The following is a 26311-nucleotide window of genomic DNA, read 5'->3' as shown; positions in this document are numbered from 1 at the left end:
AGATCCTCTGGTCTACCAATGCTGTAAGATGGATCTCTCCAGCCTTGAGAAGTTTGCTCCAGCCTTCGTCTGCTGTCGCCGTAGCCTGTGGAGGAGACTGTTCTGCGCTCCCTGTAACTTCCACGGGAGGCACCCCAGCGTTCCACTGCAGACCCCAGCGCAGCTGTTCGTCCTGACGCACATCTAGACCAACGCGCATCTTCCGGACCCTCGAGCTTGGCACGCTCTCCAGTCACCAGCGCGCAACGCGCATCTTCAAGGGCTTGGCCACCTGTCGCCGTTTGCCTGGAGGGAGACATTGTACTGCGCTCTCTAATCCTCTACGGGAGGTATTCCAGTGTTCCACTCCAGACCAGCGCGCCAGATGCGCTCAAGCCTTCGCCACCTGTCGCCGTTTGCCTGGAGGGAGACACTGTACTGCGCTCTCTAATCCTCTACGGGAGGTATTCCAGTGTTCCACTTCAGACCTTCGAGCTTGCACGCTCTCCCGACCAGCGCACAGACGCGCATCTTCCAGACCTTCGAGCTTGGCACGCTCCTCGTCGTACCAGCGCACAGACGCGCATCTTCCAGACTTCGAGCTTGGCACGCTCTCCAGTCACCAGCGCGCAACGCGCATCTGCAAGGGCTTGGCACGCTCTCCAGTCTCCAGCGCGCAACGCGCATCTTCCAAGGATCCTCGTGCTTGGCACACTCCTCCTCGCAGACGCACCCCGAGGCGTCACTCCTCAGCGAGATCACCGGTCTAAGCAGCACGCCACAGGTGAGCGCGATGATCAGAGGCGCGCACTCTGTCCGTTCCTCGGCTCCGACAGCGGCTAGCACCGTGGGACGACACCCTCGCCACCGCCACTGTCCCGACGCGCACGACCAAGGTGTGAGCAGCGCGCACTCTGTTCCTCGGCTCCGACACGGCTACCCGGTGGACGTCATCCCTCGCCACCGCCTCTCGGCGCCCACACAGGAGTCGCGGCACTACGCCAAGAGTGGCGGCACTCTGTTCCTCGGCTCCGACAGCGGCTACCCGGTGGACGACATCTCGCACCGCACTGTTCCGACGCGCACACCAAGGGTGTGCGCGTACTCTGTTCTCGGCTCCGACCCGGTGGACGACATCCTCGCCACCGCCACTGTTCCAGCACTCTGTTCCTCGGCTCCGACAGTCGGCTACCCGGTGGACGACACCCCGCCACCGCCACTGTTCCAGCACTCTGTCCCTTCGGCTCGGACAGCCAGCCACCCGGTGGCGATGCCCTCGCCCCGCTGCTGTCCCTGTACCATTACGCATACGCCTGGGTGAGTTTTGATTGTGATGTCACTCACCCAGCGTAGTGCCCTTGCCCCCGTTCCCACTGCTGTCCCTGTACCTTTACGCATACGCCTGGGTGAGTTTTGATTGTGATGTCACTCACTCAGCGTAATGCTTTTTGCCCCCGTTCCCGCTGCTGTCCCTGTACCTTTACGCATACGCCTGGGTGAGTTTTGATTGTGATGTCACTCACTCAGCGTAATGCCTCTTGCCCCCCGTTCCCGCTGCTGTCCCCTGTACCTTTACGCATACGCCTGGGTGAGTTTTGATTGTGATGTCACTCACTCAGCGTAATGCCCCTTGCCCTCGTCCCGCTGCTGTTCCTGTACCATTACGCATACGCCTGGTGAGTTTTGATTGTGATGTCACTCACCCAGCGTATTGCCTCCTTTAGTTCTCACTTAGTTATTAGTTTGGACATATCATCTCCCACTCTGTTTTGTTCTCTCGTGGATATTATTTTGGACATTTCATCTCCCACTGTGTGTTTATTCACACGAAGATAGTATTTACTTTGTTACTTTGTTATTTGGACTGTTCTGCATCTGCTCTGTTTTGTTCCCTTTGAATATTAACCCTCTCCTCTGTTCTGCAGAGCGGCCCAGATGTTTTCCCACCAGTCCCCAGTTCCTCCCTGTCCCCAGCCCGCCTCCGCGGTTCTCTGTCCCCAGTTCCTCCCTGTTCCCCAGCCCGCCTCCGCGGGCCTCAGTCCCCTCTGCCCCCAGTTCTCCCCTTCTAGTTCCACCTAGTTCCTGGTCCCAAGTTCTCCCCTTCTAGTTCCACCTAGTTCCTTATCCCTAGTTCTCCTAGTCTCTAGTTCCTCTGTTCCCTAGGCGTTCCCTTAACCTTCCCTTAGGCGTTCCCTTACCTTCCCATAGTGTTCCCTTTTCCTGCCCGCCTCTTAAAGGCACTTTACCTTCCCCTCATATTATATTCCTGTATTTGTGTTTTCTCCCTTAAAGGGACAGTGCCTTTTTCCCTGTTCTAAATAAATATCTGTTTCTTGGCAAACCATCATACCTGTCTTGTGTTGTGCGATTGGGGTCGGTTACAAACCATAACACTATTTCCACCGATTAGCTTTAGTTCTTATTTATTTATCCACTGTCATTTCAGTGTTGGTTATAGGCTATATAGTGTATTTCAATATAAGTTTAATTGATTAATGATATATTCGAAGGAATGCAGGTTTATAGCTATATCAACCCCCTCCAATGTACAGTAAATTACCAAGTATGGTTTTGTCAGTATTGCTTGTACAGTGTAAGTCTATCCCCCACCCACCCCTCCTACCCAACCTCCTCCAACAGTTTCTACGTCAAATGTACTCTCTTTTCTGGACTCTTTTTGTATCACAAACAGTACTGTATTTGCAAATCTGGTATGTCATAAATGTATAGATGTAGCAGTACTGTCTATCTGTGTCGTGTGTGTCATATATGTTATGATGAATTGAAAATGGGGGACCCTGATGTAAACAAGACGAAATTCTTTCTCTGGTCTGCATCCCCTTATGTAATTGAGCTGTACTGTACTGTACCCATTCTGCAATCTGTTAATAAAGTTTTCAATAAATCAATCAATCAAACAAAGGTCTGTCCCATTGTATACCAATCAACCACCACCGGGATGACTGTGTATGAACGAATAATGGACTCTGTACGCGCTCTGGGGTCACTGGGGTGTCATGAAGAGCGCTATATAAATCCAATCCATTAGTATTATTATCATTATTATATATGTATCATGTTTCTTTATTTTTGTCTGGGTTTGCATGCGGATTAAGGGAGATGCGTGTGAGTGTGTGTACAGCAGAACCCGCTTCAGACAGATAGAGAGAGCACAGCGCGTGTGTGTTGACCTGCATTCTTTCAAATGTATATAATTAATCATTAAAACAGATGTGTAACAAATAAGAAATACAAATTCCACAGAAGGCATTAAATAATTATTATTTTCAATCATTTCACAATAATTGCATAATTGTGTTTGAATATCTGAGTAATTAAAGTAATTATACATTTGTCCAAAATAGCTGGTTCAGATATGGTTAAGCAGCTGCCCTGTGATCAGATGAATCCATGAATCCATGAATCCTGTCCTTCCCACCTCTTGCAGAGACAAGTCGCATTTCTTTCCTCTCTCCCTAGGCCTTCAAGGCCGTTCCTACCGCCGCCTCTACTGCTCCATGGAGCCCGACGCTGCTATGCTCTGCTTCGTGCCGGTGGCCGGACTATACTCAAATCAACTCTAAATGGATCTAATCAGTGGATTGCATATTTTCTTCAAGAAGCAGAATAAGGCTAACCCTCTCTGCCTATTGGGACATCATAATCGGGCTACCAACTTGAAGACGTGGTCATTTTTGGATTATCGAAGCTTTTGGACTGCAATAAGAAGATTTTGGATCTGTTTACCGCGCACAGGATCTACCAAAATGAACTGATAAGACACTTGGACACTTGGACTAATAATGCATTCAAGTTGTTAAAACTCACTCCACTCAAATCAATAGAGTTATATTCCACTCTATTCAAATCAAATTTAAAGTGACGTGGCTGGGATAAATTGTGCCAGTCAGCCAAAACAAATTCCTGGACCAAGGTCGAACCAGAGAGCTGTGGAGTCGAAGGCCCTTTGGGAGATAAGAGTGGCGAGCGGCTTCCCACACCCCCAATCCCTACCTCCCCTACCCAGGACTTGGCTTGTGCACTCCCCCCCACCTCCCCCCCCCCTCCAGTCCCCCCCCCCCCCCCCCCCCCTTCCTCTGCATTGGCGCTGCACTGTCGGCTGCCTCGTGTGAGGGATCACTCCCCCCCCCCCCTACAGCCCTGTAACAACCCCAACCCACTCCCCCCTCCTTCCGTAAATGGCGCTGCCTATGACGGCTGCCAGTCTGTTTGCGGTGGTGAATATGCATATGTTTGTCTCAAGGCTCTGTACCATTATTACTATCTAAAATGTAATAATTGTGGAATATTACTGTAATGAGCTGTATGTGTATGATCCAAGCGTCCTATGATCCTCATAGGAGCATAACAGAAAAAAGCATTCCATGTGAAGGTATTCTGTATCTTTGCATGTCAACTAATAAAGAAACTTGAGAAACTTGAGAAACTTGATATTATTTATTTTTCCGACATCAAATGCGTAATTTCTTATCGTACAAATATTGTCATATTTATTTTAATTATGATTAAGTAATTAATTCCAAGGAGGCCTGTAGCGTTGACGTGAAGGAATCACTATGAGAACACAGTCTGTCAAGTTATAATGAAATTTTAAATTAGTCAATCAATCATGAGATTTGATCGTGGCTGAGAGAAGATTTAAGAGTGCTCCTCAGCACTCTTAAATCTTCTCTCAGCCACGATCAAATCTGATCTCAGGAAAATTTGGGGACTCCCACTCCCAGCCCTAATATGTCTTAAATGGGCCGAAATCTGGCTAAGACGAAATTTTTTGTCGTAACTTCGTTCGGGAATGAGACCCAATGTTCATTAAAGTGTTGAGTGTTGAGTGTAGGTTAGTTTATTAGGACAAGTGCATGACAGTAAGGTTAGTTATTAAGGTGAGATTATTTTATTTTTCTATTATTTCAGATAATGGTTGAAGAAGTGCGTCTTTAGTCGACGGCGAAAGATTGGACGGGTTTCGGCTGTCCTAACTGGGGCGGGTAGTTCATTCCACCATTGTGGGGCAAGGACTGAGAATAGGCAACTTCTCTTTGATGACCCTCCCGGAGCTCGGATAGGAGTAGGTCTGAGGCGGCCAGAAGATGCATTTTTTGGCTGTATGATTGTGGGGTTTATTTGGGGTCACGATTCGATTGGAAATGTATCCTCGATTCATGATGGATTCTCGATTAATTCTCGATGGTTTGATTCTGGATTACTGTTTTGTAATCTGCGGGAGACAGTTACATTTAATAGGTCTCAAAGAAAGAAATCAAACGAAGATTATTTTTTTTGTGAATAGATTTATTTCCTTCACCCCCTCAAGTTTGATTTATAGAAGCAAAATCACTTTTTTTGGGAACTTACTTTGATCAGAATATACGTTACTGTTACGAGGTGTGTTGGACCCAGGTGCCGTACAGAACAGATATGACGAGAGGCAGATGTTGGTTTTCAAACAAGGCACTGTTACTTTAATTTGTGTAACGAAGAGCACACGCAAACGATGGCGTGTAAAGAAAAGGGAGATGAATCTGCATCTCAAAATAACACGATAACGGGGAAAACAAAGTGGAGAGAGCACTGTCTCCAAAACACGTTATTTGGCACACACGTCAAACGACGGAGTTGTATACAAACAAAAGAGGAGAATACTTTGTCTCCAAAAGAGGGAAAGCAAAGGGGAGAAATCAAGTCTCCAAAACACAAGACAGGGAATATACGTCCGACGACGATGCGGCATATACACACAGCGATATAACACATTAACCTAACGGATTGACACGGCAATAAAAGTGACCTGATAACAAAGAACACTAGCGAACGTGCTTATCTTCCTATGGCAAGGAGCAATAAGACTTAGGCCTTGTCCAGACTAAAACGATTTTGATCTGTTTAGTTTTCGTTTAGTTTTAAGCCGTAACCCTGTTCTCTGTCCCTGTCTCCAGCCCGCCTCTCCGGGCCTCTGTCCCTGTCCCCCTCTCCAGTGCCCCTGGTCCTTAGCCCTGGTCCTTAGCCCTGGCCCTTAGCCCTGCCACTTAGCCCTGACACTTAGCCCTGGTCCTTAGCCCTGGCCCTTAGCCTTAGTCCCTTAGCCTGTTCGCCTCTTAAAGGCACAGTGCAGCATTTTCCAGATTTCCTTGACTCTAGTGTTTTTGTGTTTTCCCTTAAAGGGACTGTGCCGCTTTTTGTTCTATAATAAATATTTGCCCTGTTTTGGCTTACTCTCATACCTGTCTTGTGTTGTGCGATTGGGGTCGGTTACAAACCATAACAGTTATTGGAACGGAGTTAAAGAAACATCCTCCGTTGCCATCGATCCAAGCCGCGATCAGGTTTTATTTACATTTACATTTAGTCATTTAGCTGACGCTTTTATCCAAAGCGACTTACAAGTTCTGTACGACAAGTCATCAGGAAGGGCACAACTCTATCAGCTGAGTAACAATGGGTCTCATTCCCGAAATTTTTTCAAAGATATATTCTGGAAGACTTATCTTGGAACCACTGAGACATAATCAATGACAAGTTCACTCTGAGTCCTGAACGTGCTGGTAATATGTCTTAAGTGGCTGAAAAGGTCGCACAAATTATATGATCTGATATCTGCTTGGAGAATGGCATTCTGTCTTAAACTCGAAAGCGCGTTCCCGTTCAGGTCATTTGCATACAAAACAACGCCTCCAGAGCTCCTTATAAGGCAACTAGTGACGCAGCTGTATGCAAATGGAATGGCGGAAGTGCTTTGCGAGTCTTGCGAGCCGCGTGATTACGAAACCTAGTGTCAGTCAGTGCCAATCAGAGAGCGTCTCCGAGAAATGCGGCTAGGTTTCGTAATCACGCTTGCGCGCCATCAAAACTAGATTAGATTAATGTATTGGCATCATCTCGCGGTACACCTGCCGCAGCGCGCACGCACACACACACACACGCGCGCGCGCGCACGCAGTACTGTATATGAATGAATGAATGAAATATAATATATATAGCCTGCGGCGGGCGTAATGAATGAACGCAGTATGGCTTATTATTCCATAATTAAGCCTATAGGCTACTGTTCATTCGTAGGCGCACACAAGACTTGTTATGGAATATTAATGCAGTCTATTTCCACCGATTAGCTTTAGTTCTTATTTATTTATCCACTGTCATTTCAGTGTTGGTGTATAGGCTATATAGTGTATTTCAATATACGTTTAATTGATTAATGATATATTCGAAGGAATGCAGGTTTATAGCTATATATCAACCCCCTCCAATGTACAGTAAATTACCAAGTATGGTTTTGTCAGTATTGCTTGTACAGTGTAAGTCTATCGCCCACCCACCCCTCCTACCCAACCTCCTCCAACAGTTTCTACGTCAAATGTACTCTCTTTAGTTTTTTTGAATATCTGAGTAATTAAAGTAATTATACATTTGTCCAAAATAGCTGGTTCAGATATGGTTAAGCAGCTGCCCTGTGATCAGATGAATCCATATTATTTATTTTTCCGACATCAAATGCGTAATTTCTTATCGTACAAATATTGTCATATTTATTTTAATTATGATTAAGTAATTAAATCCAAGGAGGCCTGTAGCGTTGACGTGAAGGAATCACTATGAGAACACAGTCTGTCAAGTTATGACATTTTAAATTAGTCAATCAATCATGAGATTTGATCGTGGCTGAGAGCAGATTTAAGAGTGCTCCTCAGCACTCTTAAATCTGCTCTCAGCCACGATCAAATCTGATCTCAGGAAAATTTAGGGACTCCCACTCCCAGCCCTAATATGTCTTAAATGGGCCGAAATCTGGCTAAGACGAAATTTTTTGTCGTAACTTCGTTCGGGAATGAGATCCAATGTTCATTAAAGTGTTGAGTGCTACAGTGTAGGTTAGTTTATTAGGACAAGTGCATGACAGTAAAGTTAGTTATTAAGGTGAGATTATTTTATTTTATTTTATTTTTGTATTATTTCAGATAATGGTTGAAGAAGTGCGTCTTTAGTCGACGGCGAAAGATTGGACGGGTTTCGGCTGTCCTAACTGGGGTGGGTAGTTCATTCCACCATTGTGGGGCAAGGACTGAGAATAGGCAACTTCTCTTTGATGACCTTCCCGGAGCTCGGATAGGAGTAGGTCTGAGGCGGCCAGAAGATGCATTTTTTGGCTGTATGATTGTGGGGTTTATTTGGGGTCACGATTCGATTGGAAATGTATCCTCGATTCATGATGGATTCTCGATTAATTCTCGATGGTTTGATTCTGGATTACTGTTTTGTAATCTGCGGGAGACAGTTAAATTTAATAGGTCTCAAAGAAATAAATAAAACGAAGAACGTTTTTTTTGTGAATAGATTTATTTCCTTCACCCCCTCAAGTTTGATTTATAGAAGAAAAATCACTTTTTTTGGGAACTTACTTTGATCAGAATATACGTTACTGTTACGAGGCGTGTTGGACCCAGGTGCCGTACAGAACAGATATGACGAGAGGCAGATGTTGGTTTTCAAACAAGGCACTGTTACTTTAATTTGTGTAACGAAGAGCACACGCTAACGATGGCGTGTAAAGAAAAGGGAGATGAATCTGCATCTCAAAATAACACGATAACGGGGAAAACAAAGTGGAGAGAGCACTGTCTCCAAAACACGTTATTTGGCACACACGTCAAACGACGGAGTTGTATACAAACAAAAGAGGAGAATACTTTGTCTCCAAAAGAGGGAAAGCAAAGGGGAGAAATCAAGTCTCCAAAACACAAGACAGGGAATATACGTCCGACGACGATGCGGCATATACACACAGCGATATAACACATTAACCTAACGGATTGACACGGCAATAAAAGTGATTTGATAACAAAAAACACTAGCGAACGTACTTATCTTCCTATGGCAAGGAGCAATAAGACTTAGGCCATGTCCAGACTAAAACGATTTTGATCTGTTTCGTTTTCGTTTCGTTTTAAGGTTTCCGTAAAAACGAAAACGTCTCAAGATAATAAGTGCATGCCACAAATTTACAAAATAAATGTCTTTCCTGTTTCTTTTATTTTGAAAACCCCAGACCGGAAGTGTTATAGTGTCTGTTGCTAGCAGCTTAACTTGTGTCGGCCGGTTCTGTGTTTTTGGAGCGAACGTAACATCATTCGTTTCCAAAGGAGAGGAGAGAAAGACCGCGGCTCGCATGCAGCTCAAACTGCCTGTTGGAATAAATTAATTGATTGATGTTTAACTTGTCCCTGTGTGTGTTCAGTCATTTCGACTAGCAAACGTTGTCTGTATTTAACGTTACCTCAGGATACCACTGTCTATTGTATTTAGTTGGTTAGCTATTTAGCTAATGTGGATAGCATGTTGAATAGCATCAATGCTAGCTGGCTGGCTACAGCTTTATTTACTAAATTATGGAGGCTTTTTAATCGTCAAGGTAAGAGAGGATTTGTCATGATCAACTGAAGGCGTATGCTATGGAACAATAATATTGTGCTTGGGTTTTCAGAGAAAGGCCAGCTATGTGACGCTAATCTCTAGTTAGTATTGTGTATTGCATCACAGTACCCTCCCGATCAAGCTCAATAGCTTCTGTAACACAAATGCAACTACTCTGATGCCATTGTTGTTTAATAATAACTCCCGGTGTTTAATAAAAACTTCTAGCCAGGTGTGACGTACATGGGTACGTGGGTTGGTCATTACCATTATTACTGTATTTATGACACCATCTGAACATCAGGTTAGTATATGTAAATGTGCTGTTTTGTATGTGTGATGTTGTGTCATCTCCTAATCTTCTGTTTCTGTTCCGCAGATGCCACTCATCTCCCTGATTGGATTGGTTGCACCTGATTGGTGCATCTTCAGGCAGGCAGTGGAGATGAGTGGATAACAGAGTGGGAAATGACACACGTCCGGGCGCCTCATTTGAATCACTGCCATGTTCCAGAATGGAGTGAGGAGGTTGCCCTCTCTGTCTGGCTGTCTGGAAGTGATATCTTGTGGTTTCTCTTTGTGTCCCATGACGGGCACAATTGTATTTATATTATTTACTAAGTGTTTGTTTGTATATATGTATGTCTTGTTTGTCCTCCCCTACCTTTTCCCCTTGTGCATTATGGTGGAGGTTTCAATCCCTATCACCATAAATATATAATTTACTATTTGGAAAACATCTTGTGTTGTGGCTTTCTTACCTACCTGGGACATTGCTTTAAACGCATTTACTGAGAGAGGCTGTTTTTTGTTCATGTGCAGCCGGCTCCAGTTATTATTCTGTGTGGTCCTTAGACCTTTGTACATGACACCAGGACATATAAGACATAATGTATCATGTTTCTTTTTTTTGTCTGGGTTTGCATGCGGATTAAGGGAGATGCGTGTGAGTGTGTGTACAGCAGAACCCGCTTCAGACAGATAGAGAGAGCACAGCGCGTGTGTGAGCATGTGTGTGCGCCTCGGTCGGGATTGTGTGTAAGCACAGCAGAGCCCCGCTCCGCTTCAGACAGATAGAGAGCACAGCATATGTAAAGCTGTAAAAGCCTGATCAAGCTCAGTACATGCCATTGTTGTGATGTTTTCACACACGGGGTAAGGGAGAGGTGGGCTATCGCGTCATCGGTTCAGGAGAAGATGCGTGTCGCTTGTAAAGATGGTGACGCAATGGGGGGCGTCTTCAGGCGTCTTCAGAATTGCGCACTCTGGGAGCTGGTATCAGAAAGTATCGTCTTCAGGCTGCCAGAAACACAGTTCCGTGTGGATGAAAGGTGCATACGATCAAATTAGGGCTGACCCCTATTAGTCGATTAGTCGACTAATCGGTCGAAAGGAGCCGTAGTCGACTGGCCAACCTCTTAGTCGAATATATATAGTCAGTCATAGTAGTCTCCCTCCTACAATCGTTTGACCTGACTCCCATTGCCATGCCTCCCACCCACAAAGCAGGCAACTCCTTGGATCTCATATTTTCCCGTAACTCCAGCATCATTAACACCACGGTAACTCCCCTACATGTATCTGACCATATTCATATCCTTCTCACTAACTCTCATGCTTAACCGAAAGGTCTTTACCCCAACTCAAACCGTCTCACTCAGACGCAACCTGCCCTCCCTATCCCCCTCCACCCTCTCCTCTGACATACTATCCGCTCTACCTTTGAGTGACACCTTCTCTGCTCTCTCCACAGAGATGGCAACCTCCACCCTCCTCTCAGCCCTTGCAACCTCCTTCGACAAGCTCTGTCCCCTCGTTGAGAAACCTGCCCGCCGTTCCCCACCCAGTCCATGGCTGACAGATCCAGTGAGAGAACAAAGACAGGTCCTGAGAGCAGCTGAAAGGAAGTATAGAAAGTCACGCCTCACTGCTGACATCGACACATATCACAACCTCTTGTTAACATTCTCCAAAACCATTACTAATGCCAAAGCTTCTTTCTTTCACCATAGGATCGAGGCCTCTGCCAAGAATCTTCGCAAACTGCATGCTACCATGTCCTCCCTCCTCACTCCCCCCCCACCCCCCCCCCCTCATCTTTCTCTGCCGAAGACTTTGCGATCTTCTTTGAGGAAAAAGTGGAGAACATCCGCAGCTCCTTCTCCCAATCCCCACCCATTCCAAATGCTGAATCGAGAACCTCAACTTTCACTCTGTCATCTTTCTCTCCCATTACAGAAGCCGAGACCCTGACACTGGTAATGTCGAACCGTCCGACTACATGCCAGCTGGACCAGCTACCCTCCCCACTCCTCCAGACCATAGCACCAGACCTCCTCCCATTCCTAACTGCAACCATCAACTCCTCACTCAACTCGGGGGTGGTCCCCACCTCCCTAAAACAAGCCAGAGTCACGCCGCTCATAAAAAAACCAACCCTGAACCCTACCGTCATAGGCAACTACCGTCCTGTCTCTCTTCTCTCCTTCCTTTCTAAAACACTTGAACGTGCTGTATCCAACCAACTTACTGCTTATCTCTTACAGAATTACCTCCTAGACCCTAATCAGTCAGGCTTCACGACTGATTTACTCATTGCGGTCACAGAGGCACTAAACTTAGCAAAAGCAAAAGGCCTCTCCTCTGTCCTGATTCTCCTAGATCTATCTGCAGCCTTCGACACAGTCAACCACCAGATCCTCCTCGCGGCCCTTGCAGGAATGGGAGTGGCTGGCTCTGCGCTGACGTGGCTGACATCATACCTCAATGACCGCTCCTACCAAGTGTCATGGAGAGGGACCCTGTCGGCCACCCGCCCCCTGCGGACGGGTGTCCCCCAGGGCTCGGTTTTAGGACCCCTTCTCTTCTCCCTCTACACTAAATCACTGGGTAACATTATCACGTCTCATGGCTTCCCCTACCATTGTTATGCCGACGAAACTCAACTCTTCCTCTCCTTCCCTCCCTCAGATATCCACGTCTCTGCGCGGATCTCGGCCTGTCTGTCCGACATCTCCGCCTGGATGACGACCAACCACCTCAAACTGAACCTAAGCAAAACAGAATTGCTCCACCTGCCGGCCAAATCCTCCCCCCTGACAGACCTTTCCATCACAGTCGAGAATGCAGCTGTGACCGCGTCCCCGACCGTCAAGAACCTTGGTGTTGTCCTCGACGACCAGTTGAACTTCTCTGCTCACATCGCAGCGACAATCAGAACCTGCCGATTCCTCCTGAGCAACGTCAGAAGGATCCGCCCCTTCCTGACAAAAGAAGCCACCCAACTCCTCGTCCAATCAACAGTCATCACCCGCCTCGACTACTGCAACGCACTGCTCGCTGGCCTCCCGGCCACTGCCACTAAGCCTCTTCAACTCATTCAGAACGCAGCGGCCCGCCTGATCTCAAACCTACCGAAGTCGGCCCATGTCACCCCACTTCTTAGGGACCTGCACTGGCTCCCCATTGCTGCACGAATCCGCTTCAAGGCCCTCGACCTAGCATACCGTGCGGCAAAGGGAACCGCTCCCGCCTACCTCCGGTCAATGGTCTCTAACTACACACCCTCAAGACCCCTACGCTCTGCATCTTCTGGCCGCCTCAGACCTACTCCTATCCAAGCTCCGGGAGGGTCATCAAAGAGAAGTCGCCTATTCTCAGTCCTTGCCCCACAATGGTGGAATGAACTACCCATCCCAGTTAGGAGAGCCGAAACACGTCCAATCTTTCGCCGTCGACTAAAGACGCACTTCTTCAACCATTATCTGAATTAAAAAAAAAAAAATAAATAAATCGAACCCTAACTAACCGTACTGTCATGCACTTGTCCTAATAAACTAACCTACACTGTAGCACTCAACACTTTGATGAACATTGTTGCTCAGCTGATAGAGTTGTGCCCTTCCTGATGGCTTGTCGTACAGAACTTGTAAATCGCTTTGGATAAAAGCGTCAGCTAAATGACTAAATGTAAATGTGTATATATAAAAAAATTTAAGAAATTATTATATTTTTTTATTTATTATTATTTTTTGTATCATTCTTTCCAAAAGAAAAGAGGCTTAGAAGCGTGGCTAACGCTAATGGCACACATACCAGAAGCTAACTGCGCACGGAAACAGGCACAGAGGCACTGAAAGAGGATTTCACCCATCTAATGAACACACTAGACTAGACAAATATCAAGATGTATCCATCAGTGGACCAATTGCATGCTTTTGCAGAGGACAAGAAGCCTTTAGTCGACTCCTTCAGACATTAAGCACCCCCACAGCCCCCACAGAGGACAAGAAGCCTTTAGTCGACTCCTTCAGACATTAAGCACCCCCACAGCCCCCACAGAGGACAAGAAGCCTTTAGTCGACTCCTTCAGACATTAAGCACCCCCCACAGCCCAAATGGAATGATACCAAATTATTATTATTATTATTATTATTATTATTATTATTATTATTATTATTATTATTATTATTATTATTATTATTATTATTATTATTATTATTATTATTATTATTATTATTATTATTATTTTTTTTTTTTTTTTTTTTTTTTTTTTTTTTTTTTTTTTAATATTATACTTATTTTTTTCTTTTCTTTTGTGGACCAATAGTCGACTAACGGCACATTTTGGCCAATCATAGTCGACCATCCAAATCCTTAGTCGGGGACAGCCCTACAGTAGATCAAATACTTCGACTGATACGACCGAAATCAGTTTCGTCTGGACATGGCCTTACTCACATAGGTGGACTCACGGAGAGTCTGGCCATCGACTCAAAGTGTCAGTAGTGACACGGAAGAGCATAAAGACACCTTAACTAGACACACCAGGTGCCAATGAATGCAATTAGGGCAGAGAGACCAGGTCAAATACCACCAGGTAACGCTATAGGGCTTTGCTCCCTGAGGAGAGCAAAACCCCAAACGTTACACGTTACTCATGTAGACAAACCAAATACAAAAACAAAACAAAGATACTCACATTTACCATGTTGTCTACTGTCACTCCTCGTATCAAAGAGTCCAATCAATCAACTGCAGAACAAAGACATGTCTCCTTTCCTTACTCCTTATAAATGTTTTCGTTGTTAGATTAGATTAAAATGTATTGTCATCATACAGCACAAGTACAGTATGGAACGGAAATAAGTAACTAGTAAGAGTAAGGGATATGTACATATATAGATATAGAATCTATAGATAAGGATTATATGCAGGTATGTACAGAAAGATATGGATATATATATATACAGTAAGAATAAATATATACTATATAGATATCTATAATAATATAGTATATATTAGTATACAGTATAATATAGATACAGCATTATTGTACATGCTATCATACAGACTCATATCATATCATATGTATAGTGCCAATCAGATGTATATACAGAGTTGTAGTATTAATGTACAGAGATACAGGTGTAAAAACACTATGGTACTAAGGCATACTAGCCAGCAGCGTAATAGTGGATATGTACAGATATAATATGTAAAAAGGATTATATGCAGGTATTTACAGACAGATGTGGATATATATATACAGTATATGGTAAGAATATATATAATTACATTTTTAACTTTGGTTTTCAATTCACTTTAGTTTCCAGGGTGGTTTTGCTAGTTTCTGTTTTCATTGTTTTAAAATGTTTAGTTTTAGTTTAGTCCTTATTAGTTGATTGGAGGGTAACCTGAAAAAACCCTGTTTGCATTGTTTTTAAAGGGCAATACCACCCACTTTGTGAATTTACATGTCCCTGTGCCCTGGGAATCGCTCATTAGACAATGAATTGAGTTCATGCACCGAAATAATAATAATAATAACTTTATTTGTATAGCACCTTTCATACAGGGGCTTGCAGTTCAAAGTGCTTTACATCAGTAAGAAATAAGACATAAAATTTGTGTAAAACAAGCAGCAAGAGCAAAGCATAAAGTGCGATAAAATTATACAGATATATTAATCAACATCATATCAGAACCTCACGTTCCAATAGGCTTCTTGAATTTCTGTAATCTGTTACAAAACATGATAAAGGTCATAGTATGCACCCAGCGGATGGTGGGGCGTAGAAATAAAAGTAAAAATAAGTCAAATAATAGCAAGGGTAAGACGGGGGAATAAAATGATAATATTGAGAAATGTAATTATGTCTCTCACCCTTTGTCACTTCAGCAACTTCAAACTTTAACCCTTTCACGACCACAGTACATGTTAACCCTTTCACTACCACACTACAGAAGGTTAACCCTTTCACTACCACACTACAGAAGGTTCTGTATCGTTAGTGGCTTAGCTTGGCATCGCCTTCTGCACTATCTCGCGTACGTGCACGCGTACTGAATAAACCACAAATGTACCTCTAATACCAGTATTAGTCTGACCACACCCCTCATCAGCTTACCTTCATAAGCAGGTGTGTGGTCACCTGCTCTCCTCCTTCTCGCTTTCACCACAAGGAAGAGGTGCCTCGGTAGATCCCCACACTTGACACCATGATGGAAGAAATTGGATTAGGAACAGCTTGGGAAACAAGGATACGTTGACATCATATCTTTATTTTCTCTCTCACTATTTTCGAGAAAATACGGCGATATTGTCTTCGTACTGGAGTGTCTAGAAGATGATGATCATTCTACAAACCCTCCACCGGTTTTCGTATTGGGAGCACGCCGCTGCATGCTTCTCAACTGCAGTTCCTTGCTGTGTTTGTTGGGGTGAAACCTGTCAGGCCACAGCTGAACTGTCGGACATGCCGCTGTTGTGAGGAGCGGTGCGTTCCAGGTTGGGTGAGTAGTGTTTGCTGGCGGGCTCCACTTGTCTGTTAGTGCTATGGGGGCTACTTGACAAAGTTTATGGAAACCGGCCCCAGGCTAGGGTCCTTTGTTTAGCCGTCTAGGCGACAGAAGGCCTTGGTCTGGCGACCATTATAGTTTTAACTAGTGGGCCGCGACCATTGACACTGGTGATCCCTGTGTGTTCTGGACGAGTGGATTCTCTCTGTCACCGTGTTAAGACCCCATCTTTCATATCCAAATGAGAGTATTCCTTCACGAGGGGATATGTGCATGTAATGTGCGATAGCGGCAGATTCATGTTCAAAGTCAGCTATACAGGCCAGTTGGTACTGTGCTGATTCCGCCGGACGTGTTAATGTCACCGTTGTGAAGCGGTGTTGACGTCTTGTTTTCTCTTTTCTCTTAAAAAGTGAGGAGGGTTCAGAACGGCGGCCTGTCTGGGTGAGTGTTATGTCATTGTTTACATGTTCATAGCTTACGGTTAGCCGGTCGGTGGCCTGGCGCGGGGTAGCTTGGCTTCTCGCGCGCCGCCGGGAGCTCGCTCCTGATCGCGTGCGTCGTAGATCGGCGTCTCGCGAGCGGAAGCAATAGCACCCGAACGGTTGGAGCAGCCGTTAGCTTGATGCTATTCTGTTGAACGTGCTTTGATTTTTAACATGTTTTACACTCTTGACCACGACGTCATCCTTGACAGGGGATGTTCGTCAACCCTGCCTGAGCCTAGACGGGGATTGCGTCAACAAAGAGGACTGTAGCGACTGGTGGAGCGGCGACGCTGCCCGGATCGAACAACACGGGACGGCTGTGTTCTACGGTGGCTTGTGACTGCACTTCGCTGATCTGCGTTCCGGGCAGGTACGGGGTTGGCCAGACCCTCATAACACGTCTTCTGGTTTTACCTTGCTAAATGTATTGTGAATGACGGTGTTTTTTCCCAAAACGTGTGTTGTTGCAATGCATTTGAGATACGTTGCGGGTTGTGTGTGAGCTGTTTTTGTCACTGGCAGTAGCTTCTCCGTGCAGGTCGTGATGTATTGATCTGGTTGTTGTGTGAGAAACATCATGGTGTTTATGTGTACCGTGTACTCACTACTAAGGCAACTAACCTATGAAGCTATGCTTGGTGACGAGTGAGTAAAAGAATGTTCTTTCTCAGACTGTAATGACAATGAACAGTGAGTTCACACATTAACAGGTTTTCCTGTTTTAACTGGCCGTATTGAGGGTAAAATAGGAGGATTGTGTTTTCCCCCCCCGGTTCCCTGGGGACTTTATCACCTCCTATCAGACATGTTGTGCATTAATTGTGTCTTTTGTGTGGTAGGGATACGATGTAACTCTCAGCTTGATTGCTGAGGTTGTGCTAAATCTGCTGGAGAAACTTATTTCCTAAAGGGAAATTGGTTTGGTTGCTGTCATGTGTGCTTAGCAAGGCCTGTGGTCGATACTAATCAAGAATGATGTATTCTCTCATTGTGAAAAAAACGGCGTTCCTCTGTTGAGTGTTTTTGCCATTTTTTGTAGGTGATGATGGGTTGTGTGTGTCATGTGACCTACAACTGGGTTGTACTGGCCACAGAAGCACATGTGTATGTTGGACCGGGGTTCTTAGAGCCCTCTCTATTCTGTGTTTTTCCTTAGTAAAAATCAGGTAGCAGGTTAGCTCGTGCGCTGTGTGGAGCTGTGAAACGCTTCATAGAGCTGACTATGACTGTGTCATATTCTCTTTTTGTCGTTACGTCGTATCATGGGTGTGGGGTCGTAAAGGGGTGAACTGGTAACCTTTCCTCTCCCCATTGTTCTGTCGGTCAGGGGTACACCCCCTGTCCTTCAAGGTTCCCGTCACGTGGCGGTTCGGCACGTTACGGGGGGGGGGGGGGGGGGGGGGGGGGAGGGAGTTCCTGGTCCCACGGCCTGGTATATTGGGCGTGTGCACCGCAGGAATTCCCCCGCCATAGAGTACGTCACCGTGCGCGTCTCTGTTGGTAGGACTTCCGTGTGCTGTTCAGGTCCATGTGATGGATCTGTTTTCAGGGGGGGTGGTCAGGGCTCCTCCTCACCAAGCGCCTACTCAGGCCTTCTGTGAGTTCGGACTCCTTCTTCCATGTGAGGAAGCCTCCATCAGAGTACAGAGCCTTCCTCCTCAGATTGTCAAAGTGAGTGGACCCTCTAGAAGGGTCCTTTTCTATTGTATGTATATTCGATTCAATTCGTTTATTGAGTGTGTATGGGTTCGGTGCCTCTTCCCCGGAGGCCCTAAAACCAGTTTTTTACATGGCTCAAGGTGCAATATATTCTTTTCAATCTGTACAGCTCGCGTGGGAAGTCTCTCTGGGGATCCCCGTCTCTTTCCTATGGGAGGGTGGTGGGATGTAAAAATGTGAACATTTTTTACCCCGGCTGTGTAGACTGGGATACATACTGTTGATGCTTCCTTCTTTCTATTCCAGAAGTGTTGGAGTTAGGGAGTGTCACACCCCTCTTGTCGTTCCCCTGGGCGCCTTGGGGATTCAATGACAGGTCTAAATAGCCTGTTCATTGATGGGGGTGTGTCCCGACGCACGTATAGTGCTAGCTCGCTGTAAACAGGCGATTGACTGGCACGCCTTAGTTGCTTGTGGTTGAAACAGCGTTTTTATAAAGCAACTGAGATGGGGGTTTTTCCTCTTCCGGCGACCACATCCCATGACCTGGGTGGGTTGTCGACGGATTCTCGTTCATGTCTGGGGGATGATGACGGGATGGATCTGAACATATGTAGTGGGGTCTCACGCCCTTGGGGTGGGCCACCAGGCGCGGTTCGTCCCGACGTCTGGGTGGCGCCTTCTTTTCATGTTAAGATCAACACGCATATCTGCCCTTCTCCTGGAGTAGGCATGTCGGCGTGGTTAGGGCACGGGACTGGTTCTGGTCACGCTGGTCCAGATCAGTTGAACCCGTTGTCCGCCGGGGATGCAGATCTGCTGTTCTGGTACCCTGAGGGACTTGGGCTTTTTTCAGGGGGAAAAATGCCAGGTCGGTCTGGGTGTCACAGGGTTAAGCGCTATGGAGACCCTGGTTGGGTATGTTTTTACTCAGCACTGTCGTCATGGCTTACAGCCATGCCATTCTGTACACGCTCGATCTCGTCGGATCTCGGCCGCTACACAGGTTGGTCCTGGTTAGTACTTGGTTGGGAGACCGCCGGGGAATACCAGGTACGGTGTGCTTAGGGGCTGGTTCTCCATTATTTTTCGCTCCTCTCTCACGCATGGCGAAGAGGGGCCTGTGGGGGTGGTTTTTTGACCTCCTCTGGTGACCCTGTGCTTCCCGTACCGCCAGGCCCGGTCCGAAGTGATGTTTGCGACCCGTAGGCCTGGGTTAACCCTTTTTGGAAACTGAAACACTTGTACTGCGGTATAGCCGGTGTATACCCGCAGGTGTGTTTTGGAGTTTTTTCTTGAGGGGTTATAGGAACAACCACCGCATTGGGTAACGCCGAGGTGGTTGATTCCCTGGTGTGTTGGAGCAGTGTCAACTCCCGGGTTCACCGGTTGAGGGTGCCCCTGCACGTTCATGACGTCTGCCAATCGTGTCAGCCTTCTCTGCCTCGACCCCTCTGGGTGGGGGTTGTTAAATGGAGGCTTGGTCATGCAACACCGCCAGCTTACGCTCCTTCCGCCGGGGCGGCTGTGTTCAGCTGTCCCCTCTGGCGCCTGTCTCGTCCGCAGTCTCCAGGCTAGGGTTAACAGCCTGTTGCCTGGTTTTTCCCCGGTGCGCTGCCTGCTTCCGTTGGTTAACCTTTTTTGTGTGCTTACGGCCATGCTGACTGCCTATTCTGCAGGGTCAGTGTGCCAGGCGGTGTACTATTGGGGGGACGGGGCCCGCTCGGCTTACGGCCATACCGACCTGAACACGCCCGGTCTCGTCCGATCTCGGAAGCTGGGCAGGTTCTGGCCTGGTTGGTTCCGCCTGGGAATACCAGGTGCAGTAACTGAGGGGCCTTTGTCCGAATACGCTGGCGATGTGGGGGGCGGGGCACTACGTGCCCACCTGGTGGGGTCTTGATGCTGGCATCATGGACTTCTCCGGGCCCCCATTCCAGGGAGTCCAGTCCTTTTGGTGGGTCTGGGTCTTCCTTCGTGCTCCGCTGCTACGGCCTTGCCACGGGGTTGGGTTTGCCCTTGACCCCGTGATTCTGGGGGCAGTAACGAGGTTGTTCCTCCGTTCGTTCCCGGGTGGCATGCGGGTTGTGCGTGTGTGTAGTCGTGGGGTCAAGCCACGGTCTGCTCACCCTGTGCGTTGAGTTGCTTGAGTGCCTCTTCGCACGGTCGGGTCCGTCGCCCTCCCGTGACGTCCCTAATAGGGGGGCTACCCTCCATTAGGGGGGGTCGGGGGGGCTCGGCCCTCCCTGTTCTGATGGTTTTGGGGGGCTGTCAGCGGGGTGTATTTGTCAGCCAAGTGGCTCCGCTTGGCCTCCCTTGTGCAGAAGGCGATGCCAAGCTAAGCCACTAACGATACAGAACGTTAGGTTATGACTATAACCAAGTTCTGTTAGTTAGGGGCGATGCTTGGCATCGGACGCCGCTGCAGCCCTTGTCCTCACCTTGTGGTGAAAGCTTGGGAAGGAGGAGAGCAGGTGACCACACACCTGCTTATGAAGGTAAGCTGATGAGGGGTGTGGTCAGACTAATACTGGTATTAGAGGTACATTTGTGGTTTATTCAGTACGCGTGCACGTACGCGAGATAGTGCAGAAGGCGATGCCAAGCATCGCCCCTAACTAACAGAACTTGGTTATAGTCATAACCTAACGTTAATCTTTCACTACCACACTACATAATATTAACCATTTGTAGTGTGGTAGTGAAAGGGTTAACCTTCTGTAGTGGTGTAGTGAAAGGGTTAACATGTACTGTGGTCGTGAAAGGGTTAAAGTTTGAAGATAAAGCATGTCTAAAATAGAAAAGGCATGACACAATGTACAAATGATTATGGATGTGATATAAAACATATATTTATGATATTGTCAGATGTGTAGAAGACACCTACTAACTACACATTAACCTGTTAACCTGTATAGGATTAGCCAAAGGGTTGATGGTCCAGTTAGGGTTGCCTTGATGGCTTGATCTTGAGCCTGGCTGGCTCAAGTATTTACATTACATTTACATTTAGTAATTTAGCAACCAGGGCAGTTCTAGCATCAGACCTTTAGCGGGGCTCATCATTTCACTAAATGCCAAGGGTATGGCAATGGATGGGGCGGGGAGGTGAAGGGGGGGTTTCCCCCCCTTGGTGGATTTTTTTTGTCAAATCAGTTGTGCAATAGTCAATTTTGGTGAGTTGTTTCTATACAATTCACTTATGACATTTAGAGAGAGAGAGAGAGAGAGAGAGAGAGAGAGAGAGAGAGAGAGAGAGAGAGAGAGAGGAGAGAGAGAGAGAGAGACTCACATTTTCGTATATCCAGAAAAATACATTTCCAGTGAGTGAAGGTTTGTTCAAATCATGAGGGAACAAAATACAATTTTGAGGCCACAAAATATTATTTTGAGGCCTAAAATGTATTAATTTGAGGGAACAAAAAACTTGAGGTAACTATTTTGAGGCCACAAAATATCTTTTTCTAATTTGAAGCCACAAAATATAATTTTGAGTCCCCCAAATTGATTAATTTGAGGTAACTAAATACACTTTGATGTAACAAAATACTATTTTGAGGCCACGACATATTTCTTTTAGGGCTGGGACTTTTCGATTAATTAACTACAGAAAGAATTAAAAGTTTTAAAAACTGTATGCATTTAATCGCATGATGATTTTTTATTTATTGTGTAAGAATGTTACCTTTCAAAGGAGACCAGACTCATGCATGTGCTATAAGTATAACGTATAATAAATCGCAAATAACTTTTTTTCTTAGTCTCAATCAATCAATCAATCAATCAATCAATCAATCAATCAATCAATCAATCAATCAATCAATCAATCAATCAGGTTTGTCATAAAAAATAATAATAAGAGAAATTGAGATCAATCAAGAGTTATTTTTTTCCAATGGTCAACTGTTCTGGAATGTACTTGAAAGTACTGGAGTTTTACTTTTACCTCGAAAGTGCTTGAGTTTACAAAAGGACCTTTGAGCTATATATATATTATTCCTAAAATTGCTGCACTTTGTTAAAAATTGCATTGATCTGTTGGTCTGTGTAGTAGCTAATATAGGATTTTGATGCTTAAACGTATGTATAATGTATATTCATTAGGGATGTTCGATATTGGCTTTTTTACCGATACCGATATACCGATATTGTCCAACTCTTAATTTCGATACCGATATCAACCATTACCGATATATGCGGGGTTTCCCCCCAAAAAAACGGAATAATTTCAGGTAATTAACATTACATATCTCTTGTTGTGGAATTAACACAACATTATGCATACTTTTGACAATAAATAAAATCAGAATTTGTTCTTACTTAATCTGCTTCTCTGTGTGCTGGTCCTGCACCTGGAGACATGCGGTTAAACATTTACCTCTGTCCCCAATAGACTATTCTCCCATTGAATTGCAGTTGCTGACGGGCGGAGGCCAACCTCTGTATCTGACCTCTACCTCCGGCTCCCACACTGGTCAGATCATCAGACAGAGAGAAATTGGGGGTTGCAGGATTTGGGTGCAGAATGATGGGAGTGAACTTGACCCTCTCCTTCATCCTCTCCCCAGACTCTGAAGGTCAGGTCGCCCAGGTGTTTGGCCTCGTCTATCAGCGCTCCTGAGACCAGCTGTGGATCTGGCAGGTTGTACTGAGCTCTGGAAGAACATTCAGGAGTCAGTGTCGCTGTGGGCTTGGGGAGAGAGAGAGAGAGAGGGAGGAGAGAGAGAGAGAGAGAGAGAGAGAGAGAGAGAGAGAGAGAGAGAGAGAGAGAGAGAGAGAGAGAGAGAGGGAGGAGAGAGAGAGAGAGAGAGAGAGAGAGAGAGAGAGAGAGAGAGAGAGAGAGAGAGAGAGAGAGATAACTTACCCTTTCACTGTGGTCTTGTAGTTCTGTGGAGGTAAAGACAGATTAAGTTAAACAATACTAAACATCCTCAGCCAGTTATTCCATATGGACTTGGAGAGAACAGTCCTGACCTGCAGGAATGAGACGTCTTCAGCTCTCAGCTCCTCCTCTATGGTTCTGATTGTGTCTGAAAGGGTTGATAGCTCTTTGCTCAGCCCCTCAATCTTCTCCTTCATTGTCTGACTCTTCTGCTCAACGTCCTCCTTCAGCGCAGCTACCCTGGCCTCCTCGTCCTCTTGTAGAGACTGGTGGAGCTTCTTAAACCACTCCTTAATCTGCTTCTCTGTGTGCTGGTCCTGCACCTGGAGACATGCGGTTAAACATTTACCTCTGTCCCAATAGACTAGACATGTTCTCACAATTGAATTATTATTAGGGCTGTCAGTTTATCGCGTTAATTAGATTCATTAATTACACAGCAAATTATCGCGTTATGAAAATTAACTCAAAATTAATTACAATTATTTTTTAATTTTTTTTTATAATTTTTTTTTAATACTTTTTTTTTTGTATCTCATTCATTCCATAAGAATGTAGAATACACATTTACAGATTTTTTTTAATATGGTCCATTTGCATGTTCTTGGTATCTGATTCTAGGGACATCTATGAATCTGTAATTCCCAGTGTCAGAAATACTGTGGGCTAGATCAGGGGTTCCCAAACTTTTCAGGCCGGGACCCAGAAAATAAGGCGTCAGAGAGCCGCGGCCCAATGCACATCATCAGGCTTTTTTTTTTCTTTTTTTTTTGCCAGGCGACAGATTTTTTAAGCCAAATATCACTTCAATCCTATTAAGTTAGTTCAAGTTAGTTATTCATTTATATGTACTATTATGAGAGGGCTAACTTGTTGCAAAATAATAATGATAATAATAATAGCCTCATTAAAATACTATTGTTGCTTCAGTTGTTTTCAGCGTTTTATGTGCATAATCTGTTATTTAGTTTGAAATGTTCGTTGAAATAAGTAGATTTTTCGTTTTTGTTTATTTATTAAGTTAATATAAAACCATATAGTCACATTTTAGAATACAATAGAATAGAATTTTAGAATACAACTAGAAAACACTGTCCTGGCCTGCTTCTAAGTTCAGTGGCCTTAATTTAATTTAATTTTTTAAATCATCTCGCGGCCCTCCCGTGGCTGCTCGCGGCCCACCTTTGGGTCGCGACCCCGACTTTGGGAACCACTGGGCTAGATCCACAAAGAATGGATTGCACGGTGCTAATTGCACCCTTACTTACAATTCATTATGAATTGAAAAGTGCTGTCGCCTGACAGCACTAATTATTATTGTTATTTCATTGCTACTGAAGTTTATATGTACCTGTATTTGTTCTGCTGTTCGGCCCCATTCTTGGTTAACTCCATGAAAGACCTTCAGCTTGTCCTGTAAGGGCTTCAACGCAGCCTGGAGCTGCTCCCTGCAGGGAAGCATGTTGTTCAATAGGAATATGCTTTTACTTTGAAGGATAAGCACATACGTGTTCCTTTGTGTTTGAAGTGACATACAGAAATGAACAAGCAAACAAACCTACCATGATTAATACATTTTATTTTAAGCCAATGTAATTAGGGATGGCCGATATTATCGGCCGACCGATATTTATCGGCCGATATCGGCAGTAAAATGTGATATCGGAAAAATATCGGTATCGGTAAAAAAACAAAAAACAATAACAATATTGCATCCAGTGAAATGATTAGTTACCTGAAATTATTCCGTTTTTTGGGGGGGGGGGGGGGGGACCCTGCATATATCGGTTGATATCGGTTGATATCGGTATCGGAAATTAAGAGTTGACAATATCGGAATATCGGTATCGGTAAAAAAGCCAATATCGAGCATCCCTAAATGTAATGTATCATAAGTTGTATTTGACACATGTAGAATAAGTAGTAGTATTGAATAGTAGTATAATAATGATGTTGCTGTACCTTGTGATCCTCTGAAGCTTCCTCTATGGGGCAGCAGTTGTGGTTCTTGTGATTTCTGGAGGTCTGACACACCACACAGATGGGCTGGTGGTCATCCAGACAGAAGAGCTTGAGTTTCTCCACTGTGCAGACTGCAGAGCACCTCAGAGCCCGCTGACGCTTTCTGGCTTCTCTCCATCAAGGCCTCACACAGGTTCTTCAAAACCAAGTTGCAAGGAGGTTCAAATGTTGAAGAGCGCCTACAAACTGGACAGTTCTTTTGTTGTTTGTCTTTCCAGTATTCCCTGCAGACAGACTTTACAGACGCTGTGGCTACACGACAGGACAACAGGATCTTTATAGATGTCACAGCACACAGGACAAGACAGATCCTCTTTACTATGAGACAACATGGAAGCCATTTGATCACTCAGTAACACTCCTTCCTCTGGACTGTTCCCCGAAGTTCACTTTCAATCACGATTGTTATAAACTTACTTTGATTCAGTCAGAAGCTGGTTGAAGTCACTGTTTTGATCACTATTCCTTCCTGTATTTGTCTAAAGCTAGTCCTGCTCCTTCTGTGGGTTTTGTCTGGTGTGTTTTACTGCAGGCAGGTGAGTCTCAGTGTGGGTCCGTGAGGAGTGTAGAAGAGAAGAACACTGAAACACTGATGTTTATTTCCTGTATTTTGTCACAGGAGTCAAACAAGAGGTGGAGCTTAGAGAGAACTGGAAACCATAATGGGGTTACTTAGTAACCGTTACTATCTGTAGGAAAGATTAAAGGTTATATGATTTCTCATTGCTACAGAATACCACAGTTTTGCCAATTACTGAATGTAAACTACAATTTTACTACAACAAATATAATACAATTAATTTCTTTATTTATATTTACTGCATTATATGTATCCATATCTGTCTGTATATACCTGCATATAATTCCTCTATATACCTACTTATACACCTGCACATATATATATATATATATATATATATATATATATATATATATATATATATATATATATATATATATATATATATATATACACATCTGTCTGTACATACCTGCATATAATCCTTTTTACATATCTGTAGATACTATATATCTGTACATATCCCTTGTCTAT

The 26311-nt window shown here is 45.0% G+C and overlaps 1 pseudogene across 1 annotated transcript; it reads right to left on the bottom strand.

Annotated features, from left to right (window-relative positions):
* Window positions 1-22669: 22669 nt before the first annotated feature.
* On the bottom strand, window positions 22670-25598 carry LOC311247827 (E3 ubiquitin-protein ligase TRIM35-like; annotated as a pseudogene). Its single transcript has 5 exons — window positions 25198-25598; window positions 23328-23558; window positions 23218-23240; window positions 22894-23008; window positions 22670-22705 (listed from the first exon to the last, which is right to left on the bottom strand). The product of its transcript is annotated as an E3 ubiquitin-protein ligase TRIM35-like (transcript).
* Window positions 25599-26311: the final 713 nt, after the last annotated feature.

This window comes from Notolepis coatsorum, assembly GCF_963971535.1.
Source record: "Notolepis coatsorum genome assembly, contig: SCAFFOLD_2245, whole genome shotgun sequence".
NCBI classification, from domain to species: Eukaryota; Metazoa; Chordata; class Actinopteri; order Aulopiformes; family Paralepididae; genus Notolepis; species Notolepis coatsorum.
This window is presented reverse-complemented; position numbering and strand designations above follow the sequence as displayed.